This window comes from Molossus molossus, unplaced genomic scaffold (assembly GCF_014108415.1).
Source record: "Molossus molossus isolate mMolMol1 unplaced genomic scaffold, mMolMol1.p scaffold_m16_p_7, whole genome shotgun sequence".
NCBI classification, from domain to species: Eukaryota; Metazoa; Chordata; class Mammalia; order Chiroptera; family Molossidae; genus Molossus; species Molossus molossus.
In genome coordinates this window covers 75,656,553-75,672,873 of record NW_023425401.1, presented here as the reverse complement: position 1 = coordinate 75,672,873, position 16,321 = coordinate 75,656,553, and the positions used below count along the sequence as shown (strand labels likewise).

Genomic DNA, 16,321 nt, shown 5'->3' with positions numbered 1-16,321 from the left:
ATAACAACAAAATAATGTAAATATTAATATTAGTAAAAAACTGAAACAACTTAAATGTCCAGAAAAGAGTATTAATTAGAAAAAAAAAAAAACTAAATATAGCATAAATAACATATGAGTGAAAAAATGTAATTTGCACAACACTAAAGAGAATCCTTCCAACAGCAGGCAACTAGCTGGTAAATAAACTAAAATAACATTTATCAAATGCTTATTATGTTCTTCTATGCTAAACAGTTTGTATACCTTATGTAAATTGATCTTATAACAACCCTTTAAGGTTTGAGTATTACTTTCTCATTTTACATATATGGTACTAATTAAATATCTGTTTTCCCTGGATATGTACACACACACAACCAAACAACCCAAATCAGCATATTGGGCTAAAAATGCATATATTTATTCAGAAAAATAAATATTTATTAAACATCTGTTATGTGCCACATACTGCTTTAGACATTTGGGATGCATCAATAAATAAAAGAAACAAATATCTCTATCCTTCTGGTATTTACAGTCTTGTGAAAAGAAATGGAAAAATAAACAAAAAAGTGAAATAAAAAATAAATTATACAGCAAGATACATTATAGTGAGGAGGGAAAAGCATGGTTTTGTTATGAGAAAACATTCAGGCAAGTTAAGTAGATGGGCATGCAGTGGGTTGGAGGTGCTTGAAATTTTATTTATAGGGGAAGAATAGGCCAAATTGAGATGACATTTAATTGAGGTGACTTGGGGAAACGCAGGAGTTGGCAGGACTCTTTTTGGAGGCAGAAAACCTTAGGTAGAGACAATAGCAAGAACAAAGGCCTCATTGGAGTGTATGAGGAAAGAGCAAGGGCAATGTGGCCAAAACCAAGTGACTAGAGGAAAAGGTAGAAGTATATTCAGTGTGGAAAATTCTATATGGTCTTATAGATTTATTTTTTATTGAAATAATATTTAGCTCTTATAATAATAATGCAAGTTCATTACCAAAAACCAAAGAGCCAATCAGAGACAACTCCTAGATTTATATCTTCCATGAAGATTGTTTACATATATGTATAGTATTTTCCAACCAATCATTTAAAATACCAAAGAATGCATACTCTACTTGATATTTTGAAATTAATATAATTTATTTGTACAATCCACCCAACTGAATATATTTAGATTATTCTACTGTTACTCTATGTCTCAATCAGCTCAGGCTGCCATGACAAAATACAATAGACTGGGTGGCTTCAATAATAGAAATTTATTTATCACAGTTCTGGAGGTTGGAAGTCTAAAATCAGGGTTCCAACATGGTTGGGTTCTGGTGAGAACACTCTTCCTGGCTTGTGGATGGCCACCTTGTCACTAGGTCTTCATATGATAGAGAAAAAGTGAGCAAGCAAGCTGCCCTTTTTTTTTAAAGTTTTTATAAAATATGTTTTTATTGATCTCTTAGAGAGAGAGAGAAACATTGATGTGAGAAACATTGATCTGCTGCCTCCTGCACGCCTGTAATGGGGATTGAGCATGCAACGCAGGCATGTGCCCTGACCGGGAATCAAACTGAGACCTCACGGTCCATGGGACAATGCTCAATCCACTGAGTCACACCAGCTTGGCAGAAACTCTCCTTTGTATCTTCTTATAAAGACACTAATGGTACCATGAGCACCCCACCCTTATAACCTCATCAAATACCATACCATTGGGGGTTAGAACTTCAATATATTAATTTTGGAAGAACACAATTTGGTTTATTTGCCTCAGTATTCACTTACTTATTCTAGGACAGAACTGCTAGTTTTGCTTGTCATGGGCTCATGTCTTGGAACAATTTGGTTCATGGTATCCTATTAATAAACATTGAGATTTAGTTAACTTTTAATGCTATAAATAACCCAGAGAAATAAATATTTAAAAATTAATTATAAATTAGAAGTAGAAAACAAATAACAAATTTTGGAGAGAAAAAAAGCCACAACAGGCCCTGGTCGGTTTGGCTCAGCGGTTAGAGCGTCCGCCTGCGGTCCGGAGAGACCCAGGTTCGGTTCCCGCTAAGGGCACGTACCTCGGTTGCAGTTTGTCCCTGGCCCTGGTTGGTCGTGGGGGTGGCAGCCACTCAATGTGTCCCTTTCACATCAATGTTTTCCTCTCTCTCTCTCTTCCTCTCTCTCCCTCCCACTCTATCTGTACAAAAAATGGAAAAATGTCCTCAGGTGAGGATTAAAAAAAAAAAAAAAAAAGCCACAACAGTTATAGAACTGCTATTTATTAAGGCACTCATATCACCAACACTTTTATAACCAGATATTGTGGATATTAATGTTTTATACTAATATCCTTTCTATCAAAATTTACAACCAACCATGTTACTTTAGATCACATTTATTTGGAACACACTGCTTTTTACAAAATTATTTTCAATCAAATAATGTGTTGCATTTTTTTTTTTGTTATTAATATAACCTAGATAGACCGAAGCCAAGTGAAGTGGGAAATTGAGATAGACTTTCAGGTAATTGTGGTCTCAATAGCCTAAATTATTTCTCTGACTCAAATGAGGCATATGAATCTATTAAAATTTAAAAATTACTCAACTGGGCCCTTACTATATACTTGTTGATTTCTTCTTTACCATGAACAAGAAAACATGAGATTTAAAAAGAAATGACACTGCTACCAGCTATTGACAAAAGCTTTGGCATATCTTTCAAAAATTATTGGTACTATAGTCAGAAAGGATAGCATACAATTGCCCCAACACACACAATGTCAAGAGATTCAAGTTCTAGATTCTTATTCTGGTCAGACTTATCAATAGTATACTGACTATAACATTACTGCTATTTACATATTGGTACTAAACTGGCATGGTTTTGCATATTATATTGAGGCTCTATGCTCTAGAGAATTACACTGTAACATATTGGTGCTTAATGAACTCTGAAAAAATTGATTTTCCACAGAGTAAATTAAGGAATGCATTATAGCTGTTAAAGCAATCTTAAGAGAAATCCAAAGCTTCCACAGCAGCACTATGCTTAGTGAGTAATAAATTACATGTTATACTTATTTGCCTTAATTCATGCTAATTTTGACCAATTAATGTATCACAGTAATTCAGAAGCATGTCACATGAGAGCTAATTATTTATTGGATTTTTGTGTTCAGTTTCCTAGGAGTCCACTAGAAAACAAACTTGTGACTGTCTTTCTCTTATGTCCACAGTAATATTCTTTATGCTTATTGTGAGACACTGAGAAATTTGCTTGTATTTCAAGTTTTAAAAATGAATTATGAGCCCTGGCTGGTTTGGTTCAATGGTTGGAGCATTGGCCTGCAGACCAGAGAGTCCCGGGTTCAGTTCCTGCTAGAGGCATGTACCAAAAAAAAAAAAATTAATTATGAGGTACCTGAGTCAGATTCTTGTTTTTTGATTGGTAAAAGAGTTGGGCAACCTGCCACTCTGTTAGGAAAAGACCTACCATATGTCCTATTAATATATTTCTACTTAGAGTTGGTATATTTAGGAGCTCTCATTAAGAAGAAAGACTTTAGCCCAGCCAGTGTGGTTCAGTGGTTGAGTGTTGAACCGATGCACCCAGAGGTCATCGGTTCAATTCCCAGCGAGGGCACATGCCCAGGTTGTGGGCCAAATCCCCAGTTGGGGGCATGCAGGAGGCGGCCAATAAATGTTCTCTCTCATCAATATCTCTCTCCCTCTCCCTATCTCTCTCTCTCTAAAATCAATAAAGAAAAAAAATGTTTTAATTAAGAAAATAAGAAGACTTTAAAAATGTGTGCACATTAATATGAGACTGTGTATCTACACATAAAAGTGAATTAGAAGATAGATGCAATTATTTGAAAAATTCACATCAGAAATGCCCACTTATTTGCCTCAATTGTCTCTATATTTTAGAGAATTCAAATGGATTACCTGCAAACTTGTGTTCTAAAGTATTGCTTTATAAACAAAATTGACAGTGGTGCCACACACCCTAAGCACCAGAGCAGCAGTGCCATCCACCACAGACCATAGCAGTGGTGCTTTTGGGGGCCGGAGCAGCCCAGTGCCAAAAAAGTAGGTGGTGCCCCACATACCAGAGCAGCAGAGCCCTGCCACCTGTGTGCCAGAGCAGCAGCACTCTGCCCACCTGTGGGTAAACCACTAGTTCCACCCTCCTGAATCCTATTGGCCCCACCCCACCCTGCTTAGTTTGCACTCTGCAAAATTGTCAGTGGGCTATTTCCAGCCTGGTCCTGAAATCTAGAATTTTTTGGAGGACTCTTGAGGGAGTCATGACTGACCTTGGGAAAAACTAGATTTTGTAGCTCTAGAGTGAGGGCCATTTTTCTCTCTCAAGCCTGACTGGCACCATTGTTCCTGCGCAGAATCCTCCCTTAACACAAACAAATCTGGGTCTGTTTGGGGCTGATGAACTCTTTTGGCCTCATACTGAAAACTCCTTGAGATCTCACCCAACATAAACATGCCGAGGCACCTGACCTTTGTGTACCCTGTGACTGTTGATGAGTGGCCTCAGACACAACAGTGGCACCAAGTTTGAATCTGTATCAGTCTGCTGAACAACACTCCCACTTGTTCTACCTGGTCACACTGAGAAACTACCTCATGAAACTTGAATCTTTAGCACTAGAGGCACTTTCAGCAATTGAGCCTAAAAAGCAGGAAGAGGTGGATCTTGGGGAAACATGGGCCTTTTTCCGGCACTACCTTGGGCCCATTGCTGGTGGAAACTAGTCTTGGTATGCAGGTGGCTCTCCCATACACACCCAGGCGCAGCAGAGACAGCCATAAGCTGTAGCTCCAAACAGCCTAGGGCAGGTCACAGTCAGTGTCTGACATAGACCTGTACTGAAATCCCTCCCAAGTGGCCTCAAAACCAAAACAATTGGGGAAGGATTCAGAACACATCAGGTATAACCTAACTAGCTCCACAAGTAGTACATCCAAAGGGAGATCTCAGCATGCAACATACCCTGTTGGAGCAAACTCTGCATTGTGGGATTAACCACTGCATATACATATATTGCAGTCAGATTTGATGAGCATAGCCAAACAGGCAAATCCACACACAGAAGGGCCAACATCAATCAAGACTCAACTACAACAGAAGAGTTCACATTACACACAAAATAGACATTACTGGAGCACCTAGCGGAAGTAATCAGGAAGGCTGCACCACTGAGCACCATGAGACACCTACCATATAAAGCCACCATATCAAGACTGTGATGTATAGCAAAGCAATCTAATACACAGAAACAAATACAGAGAGACAGCCAAAATGGAAGAGAAAAAAATGCGTGAAATTAAATTAAAAGGAGAAATCCCAGAAAAATAACTAAATAAAATGGAGGAAAGCAAGCAACCAGATACAAAGTTCAAAACAATGGCCATAAGGATGTTCAAGGAACTTAAGAAAAGAATGAATGAACTGAGTGAGAACTTAAACAAAAATATATTAAACATAAAAATGGACATAGAAACAATAAAAAAAAAAGTCAGAAATAAAGAATATAATACCTAGCCCAGCTAGGGTGTCTCACTGGTTGAGCATCAACCCATGCACCAAGTGGTCGTTGGTTTGATTCCCATTCAAGTCACATGCCCAGGTTGTGGGCCCAGTCCCCAGCAGGGGGCATGCAGGAGGCAGCCAATCAATGTTTCTCTCTTATCTATGTTTCTATCTCTCTCCCCTCCCCTTCTTCTGTCTCTAAAATCAACAAAGAAAAAAATATTTTAAAAAAAGAAGAATATAGTACCTAAAATGGAGAATAAACCAGAAGGAATCAACTTCAGGCTAGATGAAGCAGAGGAGCATAGCAATTTGAAAGACAGGGTAACTGAAAATGCCCAATGGGAGAATCAAAAAGAATAAAATATTTTTTCAAGTGAGGGTAGTCTAAGGAGCCTGTAAGACAATATAAAACATAATAGGAGTACCAGAAAAAGAAGAGAGAAAGCAAGGGGTTGAGAACATAACTGAAGAAATAATGGCTAAAAATTTCCCTAACCTGGTTTAAAAAACAAAACAAAACAAAACAAAAAACACACATATGTCCAAGAATCACAGAGAGCACTAAACAAGATGAAACTAAAGGGGTCCATACCAAGAAACATCATAATTAAGATGGCAAAAGTTAAAGACAAAGATAAAATCTTCAAAGCAGCAAGAGAAAGACTGTTAGAAAGACCTACAAGGGAGTTCCCATAAGACTATCAGTAGATTTCTCAACAGAAACATTTTAGGCTATAAATGACTCACATAAATATTCAAAGTCATGAGAAGCAAGGACTTACAACCAAGACTACTCTAACCAGAAAGGCAATCATATAAAATTAAAGGTGAAATAACTTCCCTGACAAAAAAAAAAAAAGCTAAAACTAAAAGGAGTTCATTCCCACCAAACAAGCATTACAAGAAATATTGATTAAATTTCTTTCTTTTTTTTTTTCCTTTTTTCTTTATTGATTTTAGAAATAGAGAAAATGAGAGGGAGAAAGCAATAGAAACAGCAATGAGAGAGAACATAGATTGGCCGCCTCCTGCATGCCCCTCACCTGGGATTGGGTCCTGGGCATGTATCCTGACTGGGAATCAAACCAGCAACCTCTTGGTGCATGGATTGATGCTCAACCACTGAGCCACACCAACCAAATTGATTAGACTTTTTTAAGAATAAAAAGGAAAAAAGGAAAAGTAAAATAATAAAGAATAAACTGGCAATAAATATGTACCTATCAATAATCACTTTAAATTCAAATGGATTAAATGCTCTAAACAAAAACATAAGGTAGCTGAATAGATAAGAAAACAAGACCCATATATATTGTCTACAAAACAAATCCATCTCAGAACAAAAGATACACACAGACTGAAAATTAAGGGATTAAAAAGGATATTTTATGCAATGGAAACAAACAAACAGAAACAGGGGTGACAATACTTTTATTAGACAAAAAGACCTTAAAACAAAAGCTGTAATAAGAGACAAAAAAAAATTACATAATGATAAAGAGACCAATCCAACAAGAGGATATAACTCTTGTAAACATTCATGCATACAACAAGGAGCACATAAATATATAAAATAAATCTTGATGGACATAAAGAGAGAGATAAACAATAATACAGTTATAATAGGAGAATGTAACACCCTCACTGACATCAATGGATGAATTTTCCAAACAAAACATCAACAAGGAAACAGCAGCCTTAAATGACACCGTAGACCACATGGATTTAATAGATACCTACAGAGCTATTTACCCCAAAACAGCAAAATATACATTCTTTACATATGCACATGAAATATTGTTTGGACAGACCACATGTTAGTACACAAAACAAATCTCAATAAATTTAAGAATACTGAAATCATATCAAGGATATTCTCTGACTACAGTGGAATAAAACTAGAAATCAATAAAAATAAAACTGAAAAACACACAAGTACATGGAGGCTAAATAAATTGTTACTAAATAATAATTGGGCTAACAACAAGATCAAGAAATAAATCAAAGATACCTTGAGAAAAATGAAAATGGGAACACAGTAACCCAAAGTCTATGGGACACAGACAAAGCAGCCCTAAGAGGGAAATCCACAGCATTTTGCCTACCTCAAGTAGCAAAAAAAGTCTTAAATAAACAATTTAACCTTACACCTAAAGGAACTAGAAAAAGAGCAACAAAGCCAAAAGTGAGTAGATGAAAGGAAATAATACAGATCAGAGAGGAAACAAATAAGAGTCTAAAAAATAATACAAAAAGATCAATGAAACCAAAAGCTAACTCTCTGAAAAGATAAGCAAAATTTGTGAACCATTAATTGGATGCATCAAGGAAAAAAGTGAGTGAACCCAAATAAATAAAATCAGAAATGAAAGAAGGAAAGAAACAACTGACACCACAGAAATACAAAAAATTATAAAAAAAATAGTATGGACAACTGTATGCCAATAAATTGTACAATCTGGAAGAAATGAAAAAATTTCTAAAAACATGCAATCTTCCAAATTGAATCAAGAGAAAACAGAAATTCAGAACAGTCCAATTACAACTAATAAAATCAAAGTAATAAAAAAACTTCCAATTAAAAAAAGTTGTGACTTGATGACTTCATAGGTATCTTCTTACCAAACATTTAAAAAAGATTAAACATTTTAAAAATGTCAAACATTTAACACCTATCCTCCTCAAACTATTCCAAAAATGTGAAAAGGAGGGAAGACTTTCAAGCTTATTTTACAAGGCTAATTTCTAATTCTAAAACCAGACAAACACACTACAAAGAAAGAAAATGATAGGCTAATATCCCTGATGAACATGGTTGCAATAATTCTCAACCAAATATTAGCAAACAGAATTTAGCAGCACACTAATTAGATTATACACCATGATCAAGTGGGATTAATTGCTAGGATACAACATTGGTACAATCTGCAAATTAGAGAAAGTGAGAGAGTCCCAGAGTCCCAGCCAGTTATGATACCAGGCCTGCAGTCACTTGCTTCTTCTTTCCTTTCAACATAACGGATGCCACTGTGTCCTTTATCAAAGACTTCCTGGCAGGTGGAGTGGCTGCAGCCACCTCCAAGGCAGCAGTATTGCCCATCAAGTGGGTCAAGCTGTTGCTGCAGGTGCAGTATGCCAGCAAGCAAATCACTGCAGAGAAGCAATACAAGGTCATTATAGACTGCATGGTTCATATCCTCAAGGAGCAGGTAGTCCTCTCATTCTAACATCGTAACCTGGCCAATGTCATCAGATACTTCCCCACCTAGGCTCCCAACTTAGCTTCCAAAGATAAATACAAGCAAATTTCCTGGGTGGTGTGGACAAAACAACAGATCTTCCTGGGTGGTGTGGCGATACTTTGCAGGGAATCTGACATTGGGTGGTGCTGTTGGGGCCACCTCCTTGAGTTTTGTGTATCCTACTAATTTTTTCTGTACTCATCTAGCAGCTGATGTGGGCAAAGCCGGAGCTGAAAGGGAATTCAAAGACCTTGGTGACTGCCTGGATAAGATCTACAGTCTGATGGGATTATGGGTCTCTGCCAAGGCTTTAATGTGTCTGTGCAGGGTGTTATCATCTACTGAGCTACCTACTTTGGTGTCTATGACACCGCAAAGGGAATGTTTCCAGATCCCAAGAATACTCACATCTGCATCTGTCACAGCAGTGGCTAGATTGACTTCTTTTTTTTTTTTTTTTTTTTTTTTTTTTAATCCTCACCCGAGGACATTTTTCCATTTTTTGTACAGATAGAGTGGGAGGGAGAGAGAGGAAGAGAGAGAGAGAGAAACATCGATGTGAAAGGGACACATCGAGTGGCTGCCACCCGCACGACCAACCAGGGCCGGGGACAAACTGCAGCCGAAGTACGTGCCCTTAGCGGGAACCGAACCCGGGCCTCTCTGGACCGCAGGTGGACGCTCTAACCGCTGAGCCAAACCGGCCAGGGCTAGATTGACTTCTTATCTATTCAACACTGTTTGTCGCCTCATGATGATGTAGTCAGGGTGCAAAGAAACTGATTACATGTACACAGGCAGTTTGACTGCTGGAGGAAGATTGCTCCTGATGAAGGAGGCAAAGCTTTTTGAAGAGTGCATGGTCCAGTGTTTTCAGAGGCATGGGTGGTGCTTTTGTGCTTATCTTGTATGATGAAATCAAGAAGTTCACACAAATTATTACCTGGTCTCCCCTCCCCCAGCCCCCTGTGAACAGGAATGCTGTATTATGTAACATATCTTGAGCAATCTTGACAGGTTATTGGCTCTCTATTTATCAGTGGCAACTATTTACTGGTTGAAAATGGGAAGCAATAATATTCATCTGGCCAGTTTTTTCTTAAAGTAATTTCTATGATGATGATGGGAATCAATTTTTTTTCAGTCACCCCTGATAAACAAACTTGAAGAAATAAAACATATTTGAAATATAAAAAATAAAGAAACTGATACACTACATAAACAAAATGAAGGATTAAAATCATATTATCATTAAAATAAATATAGAAGAAGCATTTGAAAGAAATCAAGCATGCATTTATGATAAAATCTCTCATCAAAGTGGAAATAAAGAAAACTTACCTCAACATAAAGGACTTATATTTCAAACCCACTTCTAACATTATACTCTAAACTAAAAGTATTTTTCTAATGTCAGGAACAAGACAAGAATGTCCACATTCACCACTTGTATTTAACATAGTACTGGAAAAATGTTAGCCACAGCTATCAGACAAGAAGAAAAAGTAAAATGCACCCAACTGGAAAGGAAGAAGTAAACTTATTATTTGTAGATGACATTGATATTGTACATAGAGAATCCTGAAGATTTCTCCAAAACAACAACAAAAACCTCCTAGAACTGAATTCAGCAAAGTAGCAGGATACCAAATTGATATTCAGAAATTGGTTGCAGGTTTATACACCAATAATGAACAGTCAGAAAGGGAACCAAAAGAAACAATCTCATTTATAATTGCAACAAAAAAAGAAATACATAGAAATAAATTTAACCAAGGAGGTAAAATACCTATGCTCATAAATCTATGACATACTAAAGAAATAAATGGAAGATTATATGAAAAAATGAAAGCATATATTGTGAAATAATTAACATTACTAAAATGACAACACTACCCAAAGCAATCTATAGATTCAGAATAATTCCTATCAAAATACCAATGGCATATTTCACAGAATTAGAAAAAAATAATCCAAAAATTAATAAGAAATCACAAAAGACCCCAAATGGCTTCAGCAATCTTGAGACAGTAGAATAAAGTTGGGCATATTATACTACTAGATATTAAACTAGACAACAAGGCCATAGTAATCAAAAGAGCATGGTACTGGCATAAAAGCAGATATCTAGATCAATGGAACAGAACAGAGAGCCCAGAAATAAACGCACAGCTATATGGTCAATTAATATTTGACAAAGGAGGCAAGATCATACAATATATAAATACAGTCTATTCAATAATTGGTGCTGGGAAAATTGGTCAGGTTCATGTCAAAAAAAGAAAAAAAAAATGGAGCCAGATCACTTTCTTATACCATATGCAAAAATAAACTTAAAATGGATAAAAGACTTAAATGCAAGAATTGAAAACATAGGCAGTATAATCTCTAACATTTTTTTGTCAAAATTTTTTCTGATATATCTCCTCAGGCAAGGAAAATAAAAGAAAAAAAATGTACAAATGGGACTACATCAAACTAAAAAGATTTTTCAGAGCAAAAGAAACCATCAACAAAATGAAAAGACAAGTTACTGAATGACAGGGAATTAATGGAGAAAGATGATTTGCCAATAATACATCCAGTAAGAGTTAATTACCAAAATTGATAAAGAATTCATACAACTCAACACCAAAAATACAAACAATTTAACTAAAAAGTGATTAGATGATGGTACTAGACATGTCTCCATAGAGGACATACAGATGGCCAATAGATATATGAAAACGTCATATGCTCATTATTACTAATCTTTGGAGAAATGTAAATTATACCACAATTAGATATCACCTTACACCTTTCAGAATGGATTTTTTCAATAAATAACCAAACTAGTGTTGGCAAGGGTGTGGAGAAAAGGAAACCATTGTGCACTGTTAGTGAGAATGCAGATTGGTGAAGCCACTATGGGAAATAGTGTGGCAGTCCCTCAAAAAATTAAAATGGAACTGCCTATGACCCAGTGATTCCACTTCTGGGTATATGTCTGAAGAAACCCAAAACACTAATTTCAAAGAATATATGCACCCCTATATTCATTGCTGCTTTATTTACAATAGCCAAGATATGGAAGCAACCAAAGTGCCCATCAGTAAGTGATTAAATAAAGAAGATATAGTACATATATACAATAAAATATTACACAGCCAAAAAATAATATCTTCCACAAATAAGTGAGATCATGTGATATTTGTTTTTCTCTGATTGGCTTATTTTGCTTAGCATAATACTCTCCAGGTTCCTCCATGTCATCTCAAAGTGTAAGAGAGCTCTCTTTCTTAAGCTGCATAATATTCTATTGTGTATATGTACCACAGCTTTATTTTTAAATTTAATCAATAATTTATTTTTGTTACAGAGGTTTCTCCTTTTTTTTTTTTAATTTATCCTCACCTGAGGACATTTTTTTCCATTTTTTGCACAGATAGAGTGGGAGGGAGAGAGAGGAAGAGCGAGAGAGAGAAACATCGATGTGAAAGGGACACATCAAGTGGCTGCCACCCACACGACCAACCAGGGCCGGGGACAAACTGCAACCGAGGTACGCGCCCTTAGCGGGAACTGAACCCGGGTCTCTCTGGACCGCAGGCCGATGCTCTAACCGCTGAGCCAAACCGGCCAGGGCGAGGTTTCTCCTTTTTCCCCCACTAATTCCGCCCTCCCTATCCCTCCCCACCCTGTCCTCAGCTTTGTTGTCCATGTCCATTGTTCATTCACACATGCATATAAATTCTGTGGATTATCTCTCCCCCACCACACCCTCTTCTGGGGATTGTCAGTCTGTACCCCACTTCCATGTCTCTGGTACTACCCCATTCCTCAGACTGTTATGTTCATTATATTCCACAAATAAGTGATATCATATGATACTTGTCTTTCTCTGTTTGGCTTATTTCTCTTAGGATGACACTTTCCAGGTCCTTCCATGTGGTATCAAAGGATAAGAGATCTTTCTTTTGTACAGTTGCATAGTATTCCATTGTGTATATGTACCACAGTTTTTTATCCATTCGTCTACTGATGGACATTTGGGCTGTTTCCAGATCTTAGCTATTGTAAATAGTGCTGTTACAAACATGGGGGTACATGCATTCTTTCTAATTGGTGTTTCAGGCTTCTTAGGTTATATTCAAAATGGAAAAGCAACCCACTGTGTGGGAGAGCATAATTGCCAATGATATATCAGATAATGGGTTCATTTCCAATTTATATTGAGTGCTCATACAACTCAACAAAAAGAAGACAAACAACCCAATTAAAAAAATGGGCAGAGGAACTAAATAGACACCTCTCCAAACAGGACATACAAATGGCTACGACACATGAGAAATGCTCAATATCACTAATTATCAGAGAGATGCAAATTAAAACAACAATGAAGTATCACCTCACACCTGTCAGAATTGCCACCATCAACAAATCATCAAACAACAAGTGTTGGTGAGGGTGTGGGAAAAAGGGGACTCTAGTACACTGCTGGAGGGAATGCAGACTGGTGCAGCCACTATGGAAAACAATATGGTGTTACCTCAAAAAATTAAAAATTGAACTTCCATTTGACCCAGTGATCCCACTTCTAGGAATATACCACAGCTTTTTTTATCCACTCATCTGTTGATGGACACTTGGGCTGTTTCTGGATCTTAGCTATTGTCAATAGTGCTGCTATGAACATATGGGGTGCCTATATTCTTTCTGATTGGTGTTTCAGGCTTCTTAGGATATATTCCTAGAAGTAGAATTACTAGGTCAGATGGCAGCTCAATTTTTAATTTTTTGAGGAAACACCATATTGTTTTCCATACAAAATAAGCTGATGAGCAAAACATATTCAGAGACGTGGACATAGGGAACACACTGACAAGCCTCAGAGGGAAGGGGGTTGAGAGGGGCAGGAAGAGATAAACCAAGAACTTATATACATACATGCATAACCAATAGTACAGACAATAGTACAGTGAAGGCGGGGTTGGGGGGATTGGAGAGTAGGGTGTCAAAAGGGGAAAATATTAACAAACTAAGTATTAAAGAAGAAAATAAAATCTTACCATTTGTGACAGCATGGATTGACATAGAGAGTATTTTGCTAAGTAAAATAAGTCAATGAGAGAAACATAAACACCATCTTGTTTCACTTACATGTGAAATCTAAAAAGTTAAATAAATGAACAAACAAAATTGAAACAGACTTGAACACAGAGAACAAACTGGTGGTTGCCAGATGGGTTAGAGGACTAGGTGAATGCAGTGAAAGGATAAAGAAGTATGAATTGTTAGAAAATAGTCACAGAAATATATAGTACAGCATAGGAATTTTTGTCAATAATATGTGATAACTATGTATTGTGCCATGTGGGTACTGGAAATATCAGGGGTACACTTTCTAAACTAGGTGATTGAAACCACATAGTTGAAAGCAATACAAAATAACATTGAAATTTTTAAAAAATAACAATATCAAATCTAACTCACAATGACATTCAATATCAGCTTGGCAGAAACAAATTTCTAGTTTACTGTGGTACACTGTTAATTCACAGTCCTCCAAATGAATTATTTATGAGATTAATTTGTGCAGTTTATACCTATAAGTAATGTGGCACTCGCTAAATAATGTGCACACCACAATAAGATGCAGACTTCATAGTCAAAGACTTCAATGGCTGTGAATGATCACTGTTTTCTGGAATCCTGACAGACCACGTGTTAGCAGACAGCTACTTATACAGGGTGGGAAGCACTTGATCTATTTTCCTCCCTTCTATGAGTATCAGGAGAGCACTTGTCTGCCAATCACCATCCTTCAGCAAAATGAATATGGGGTACTATCTCTTTAATATATAATGCAGCATGATGTTCACTAGCAAATTATATCACAGTGATTCAACTTAACAGTAGTAAGATACACCATTGTTTATATCACAGGAATTAAGCAAAAAGTTATCTTTACAACTTTCTTTAATTTAATGGGAGGAAATATACACCATTTTATTCAATTAGTTTATACTAACTTGTTTACCCATGACCAGTTGAGTACCTGAGAATCAGCTAACTTCTCTAAGCCATGTACAACTTTACACCTTATTATAGGATCACATCAAAGAAAACTGTTGCATACTATATATGTTATTTTTCTCTCCTCTCAATTGTTTTTATTACTATTCAATACTGGAAATATATTTATCTTCCTTTTTTTTTTTTCTTTTTTTGCTCTCTTTTTTTATATGGCATTACATATTTTCAGCCACTTTTTCTTAACTATACTTAACTTCTTCTTAACATATTAACATCACTTTTTTTTTTATAGAATAGTGGTGTTATTAAGATATAGTTTCTTAGCTATTAGCTATTTCTTAGGAAAATGAATTTGCAACTGCAGCTTCAGCTTTTCCAACTTGGTCAGAATAGAGTAAAGTAGAATACAGTTAACTGGTTTATTACTAAATATAAGTCCTCCAAAGAGAATGAAGATGTGAGAAAACTTCTTCTATTGGTTATTTCATATGTGTTCCTATTTTTCTAGGGTCTAAACTATCCTAACCTATACCACCCAACTGCTCAATATTATGACCTTACACTGTATTGTCTTTTTCTATATATTATTGTTGATATAATTGCAGATGCTTCCCATTTTCCCTAACTTTGCCCTTCTGAGTCCGTCTCTGCATACACTAATTTTACATCAATGTTTGATAGGACTATGCCACTAAAATCCTAAATCCTGACTAGAGTTTAAAAATCATTAAAATTCAACCATATCAGCTTTGTGCATTTTAAATTAATTTTTTCTAGATTCCTAAAAATCTTAGGACAGTAGAAATCTAGACTAAGCAAGAACTAGGGTCTGTGTTTTGCTCATCCTTGAGGCAGCAAAGCCTGGCTCACAAGAGCTTCTCATTACAGGTCTCTTAAACTCAGATAATAGCATTTGTTCTGTGTTCACAGGTTTCCTCACTTCTTAGTACTTTGACTTGGTCCTACTGGATTTGGTTTTGTTAGGAGACAACCACTCTCAGTTCTGTCTGAGGCGAGAATGCAGTATATGGTGAATGGTGGTCTCAGCTGGAACCATATAGACTGTATTTAGTAAAATGATTTCCCCAAGCCTGAATTACTTCACCTTTAATGTGTTGTGAGAGTGAATCATCACTAAACTGACACTATTTTGTTTGTTTTTAGTTTTTTCACTGAGTTTAGTTGAAAAGCACAAGTGACTACAAGTCTTAATGGGCAACTGCGAAACTCATCTTGTCCTGTGGAATCAGGCCCAGTCCCAAGAAAAAAAAAACAGTGACAAAAGTCCAGAAGGGCATTCTTCTATCTCAACTGTCTTAAATATGAAAAGTGAAAACCATCAGGTTTTGTTTTTGATTGTTTTTTACAAATTTAACTACACCTTATTTTTCCTTTGATCAAGCTGCCCTAGGTGTTGCGTTATCATCTGCTCTAATTTCAGTAGCATTTTGAGTTTTTTTAATTTAAAGACTTTCATGCCCCAGAAGCTAAGATAGTTGTGACATGCCCATTTTCCACTTCCTCTCCAGTCAGTG

General features: G+C 36.4%; 1 pseudogene; it reads left to right on the top strand.

The window, feature by feature from the left end:
* The first annotated feature begins 5,778 nt into the window (after positions 1-5,778).
* LOC118619657 lies at positions 5,779-9,775 on the top strand (annotated as a pseudogene).
* The last annotated feature ends 6,546 nt before the right edge of the window (positions 9,776-16,321 follow it).